The sequence below is a fragment of the Vanessa tameamea genome, chromosome 26 (genome assembly GCF_037043105.1).
Source record: "Vanessa tameamea isolate UH-Manoa-2023 chromosome 26, ilVanTame1 primary haplotype, whole genome shotgun sequence".
NCBI lineage: Eukaryota > Metazoa > Arthropoda > Insecta > Lepidoptera > Nymphalidae > Vanessa > Vanessa tameamea.
The window spans coordinates 6,262,803-6,267,870 of record NC_087334.1 but is presented as its reverse complement, the minus strand read 5'-3'; positions in this window follow the sequence as shown (position 1 = coordinate 6,267,870).

Below are 5,068 nucleotides of genomic sequence, written 5' to 3'. Positions count from 1 at the left end.
TCATTTAATTTAATTTAATTAAAATAATTACTTAAAAAAATATATCAAAAGAAAAACAAAATAAAAACTATAAAAAAAAAACTTTAATAAACAGTAGGTATCAAAAGGCGCGCTATAAACGCCGGTCACGATGCTGAGAGAAGGCGCTGGCAATTTCCTATCTGACTGACAATTTCCTTGGCTCGCCCGATTTTAATATAAAACGAGAAAAAACACTGCCGTACTCTCTCACCAACGATTTATACGGACATGACTTTTGATTTTTTTTTATTACGCTACTAACAATGCATTAAGTTTTATATATTATTGATTAATAAAAATGGTGTTTTATTAAATATAATAATATAATATAGATTAAAAGAAGCGTGGTAGGTATTTTTTAATTTTAATGCAAGATATAATTCTAATATTTGCAATGATATCAACCTGTTTAAGATAGTGCTTTAATGCCGAGATTTCACTTTTATTAAATACAGAAAGAAGAAGGCCTATTGCAAAAAAGGTACATTTAGTTCAGAAACAGACAGGTCGGTTAAGACTGTATTCTTGTCAACCTTCTGTACAAACAATAAAATTAAGTACAAGGCTACATATATGACACATACATTACATACTCGTACATGACAGCGGATAAAACAGAAATCGCATGAAGTAGACAAAAACACTACTTCAAAATACTTTTAACATGACACAACATATAGATATGAATATATTAATTATTCATTTATATACGATTAAAAACATAGGCTTCTAATCATGAGTGATGGAAAAGTTTTATTCCACCTAAGAGGGTGAAATTCGGGATGAAATTCGGTGATAGCGATGAGATACCCCATCGATAAAATATATTAATTAAACTATTTCTGAGTCGTATCCTCACTATTACTTCTCACATTTTGGAATGGCTTTGGCGAGAGAAAGAAAAGTGGCGCCCCCCTCCCCACGCCCGCTTTATAAGATGCTATTTTATTTCCCTCATTGTATTTTTATCGATGTTTCAACTTAGCTCGCTTTTCATGTTGATAAATTTCATTCAAAAATGTTATTTAAATGTAAAACAAATTATAATCATAGCAGATAACATAAACATTCTAAATTCAATAAAAACTATTATATTCATACGAAATACTAAAGATATTTCGAAGACGTGCTCATGACGCAATAGTCTGATATTTTTCATATTTCGAACATGATTCGTGTTATCAAAACTTGCAAGACGTTTTGTAGAGTAGCCCGCAAAGGTACGACCACACCGTGCTGAACGATAACATCCTTTTAGACATAGAATTAACTAGATCTCTCATTATATAGAGTACCCGTCATGTCAAAGTTAATAAAGCAAAAAAAAAATCAAAATATACTTTTTTCAAGAAGGTAAACTTTTGGCAGCACTTTTGAATCGTCAAAATACAGAGTTAAAATAAATTTAAAGATATTGTTTTCAGATCAATATGGTTCAGTGGTAAAGTTAGAAATATGAAAATTTCTTTTTAATCTGACCTTTATGAGTGAAAGACTGGTGTTACGGCGTTTTTGAAAATTAATGAAGTTCCTCATTTCCGATGTTGAAAATATAGAAACAATGTTTAGCCACCTATTTATGACTTAAAGTCATTCTTGCGATTTTAAATTATCATAACATAATTTAGTGAAATTAATGTAAATATGTTTTTCTATTTGGTAAAAGCGATCCGCCAAAGGGTTCATGGACCCTTCTAGATCCGAAAAAAAAACCAACCACAAAGTTGTAAAATGACAATTCTTAAAAAAAATGTTTTTTTGGATGGCCAAACTGTTATAAAGTCATTAATACGATACTTTTTCAAACGTTATTTGCAACACTTAAATCTCTATAATAACTTCTGTATTACGTTTTAAATTTAAAAAAAAAAACTCAGTGCAGTCTAGCCAACCTATTTAAAATCCGTCACCATTGATGTCTGCAAACACGAAGGTCCTCAATAATGAATTTATTAGCTACCATCCGCAATTTCATGGTATATGTATTTTGTCATAAGCGGTAAGGAATACAGCTTCAAGAGTGTAAGATAGCATTAAAGAAAAAAAATTAATACATATATGTACATTGTTTTAACAGGTTATGTTCTCCCCGAGGCACAAGTCGAAATTTCTAGAGCCAAATTTAAAAAACAAAAATTTAAAACGTAAATAATTTATTGTATATGTTTTTTCAATATAGAACTCATAAGATATGGATACTTTTAGTGTAAATAAAAGATCATCGAAATATTCATTATTCTACAATGTTAAAGGCACGTTAGGCTGTTGATCCGTCACCGTGAACTATTTCCGGTCGAGACGGATTGGCCATCCCAACAGATTATGATTTAAAACTTAAAAGTGTGTACACCTGTGTTTACGCACACACTTGTGCACTATACTTATGTCCTGTGCAGTTGGATGATCAACCTTGGGATTTTTCACGTTGGCCGAAATCGGTCAGAGCGAAAATATTCTAAGACGAAATGCAATAATCCGATATTTTCTTTGTTCAATTGAAATTATTTAATATGAATTATTACTTTAACAATATTAGTAAAAAATACAATTTAACAAAAACAAAAAAACAACGTATAAAGGAAAGTATAGGCAAAACACAACACCTTTTAATCTCAATTATTTTTTTTTATGTTTTTTTTCTCTCACAATTCAGATTGTCTGGAAGAGATCGTCATAAGTTATTATTATTCTTGCAGTCGAAAGATTTTTCTGTATTATGTTTGTGTACAATAAAGTATAATAATAACAATATCCTAAGCTAATGTATTTAAATAATTTAAAGTCGGTGCTAGATAAGAAAACAAATACCGTCTTAGAATAAACACATTCTTTGAGGATAGATCAAATAATTCAATGAAAAAAAATCGTCAAAAATAATTGAATTTTGAACTACTCATTAAAACATTGACTATGCAAATGTTCGTACATAAAATATATACTTTATTCCATCCATAAGAGGACATAACATTTGACAGCAAATAGACATTGGTTGAGAACTTGATTAATTGATGATATTCAATATGAATTACGTTTTGAACGTCGACGAAAGTTATCTTGGAAATAAAATTAAAGTGGATATAAGTAGTTAAGTGTAACAGTGTTTTATTATAAATAAAGATATATTAATCATTAACTATTAGTAGTGGACAATACAGCTGAGTTATTAGCAAATCGCATGAAATACATACGTTTAAGTTTTGTTAATCTTTATTCCTACTTCGATTGAAATAGGCTATATACGTATAGGCACGCGTCGTCTTGAGTGACTCGTCCTTATATTATCAACTGTTAAAAAGGAGTTACAATATTTAATTCTAATTGGAAATGTTATATAAGTGTATACATTAAACATAAACTTATATTTGTCTTTTTGTATATAAAGATAAATTAAGATGTTAGTAAAACTTAAAATGTCTCCAAAAATATTCTAATCTTAAAGAGATCTTAATATACAGATTTATTTTTAAAGAAACGTTCAATAATTTCTCGAAAGTTGGTATTAATATACCGAAACTTAACGATTAGCAAACCGCGACGTTTAAACCGGGGAGTTTTATGACGCGTGACGGAATAAGGAAACTTACTTTATAACGAATACTTTTAGAGAATTTTGTTTTAATATACATATACCTAGTATTAAGATTTCGTATCCTCATTATTTATTATGTTGAGATAAATTTAAGTAATTATTAGTAACTTGACATAACTAACATTTCCCTTTGCTCTTGTTTTTAATGTAATGTGAACTAAAACGTTTTTGATATATGACTGATTTTATAAATATGAATCAAGTATTTTTAAATTAATACATTATGAAAAGATTATTATTAGAATTATAAGCATAATATGAGTTTATCTATACCAGTCATAATGTTAGCTATGCGAAGCACTTCATTCGTTCTGGTATTTTTTTTTCAGTGATTTATTGAATAAGGCTTAATAACTCGAGTACGTATCTGAGTATTTATGTTAGTGTATACTAACATAAATACTCCGATAACATTGGACAATTTATTTTTTGTATAAACTTATAAACTTTATAAGACGTAGTCGAAAAACACTAAGACATTTTAAAAGTGATTCGTTATTGGCTTTTAAATATCAGTATCAATTATATGATTCGAATTTTAAATTCGTATATTACACCAAGATACCCTGATATTTCTGACCCACCCACTATTTGCTTCTAGGTATCTCTATCTATTCAAAAATATTTCGATGATTCGATATTTAAAATCAACAATGTCTGAACGAAGCTACGTTCAGTCCCTAGTCTATCATAACATCAGCAGTAATCACAATTAAATAATCCGTCGTAAGTAATCATCAAATAAACTCAAACGAATATTACATTAGCATTCTAAACATTACCGACATGAAATAAGACGAGTTCAAGATTAACAAAACACAAACCGATCTAAAACGAACCCGATTGATTCGTATTTTCAAAGATAAGTAATTACGCAGTCGGGGCCAGATCTATAAATCTGAGGGAGGCCTCCCTTTAAAAAAGGGTGGTTCTTCTTATATTTAAATATCGTATCCCCTTCCGGGTAGGTGCCACGGTTTTTCCAGTAAAGGGGTAAGTGACAGAAGCAGGGAACAGCGACTAGTGTTGAGCTGTTTTTATTTGTTTGACAATTTTTTTTTTAATTCTGATCTAACTTCTCCATTTTTTAAGAAGAAGGTTAGTAACTTCAACCACATTACTCCAATCCGGAATACCCATGCAGGATTCCTCACGACGTTATTTATCATCGCTGAGCCCGAGATGACTTCTAAACACGAATTAAGCAAGTGAAAATACATCAATTAAGATTCACAACTTCCAACTTTCTCAATAGCATCTCATCTTCATTCATATATATCGAAAACATTTCACATCCCTTTCGCGAAAACTTGTCTCGGAAATCACTTATCCATCAAGCGGTAGAGAGAAAATCGATATAAAAGATTTATTGAGATATATGCTAAATACTTCAAACCAATAACTTTTCGAAATACACTTTTTGAATAAATTCCAAAAAATATAACATATTTAGACCGG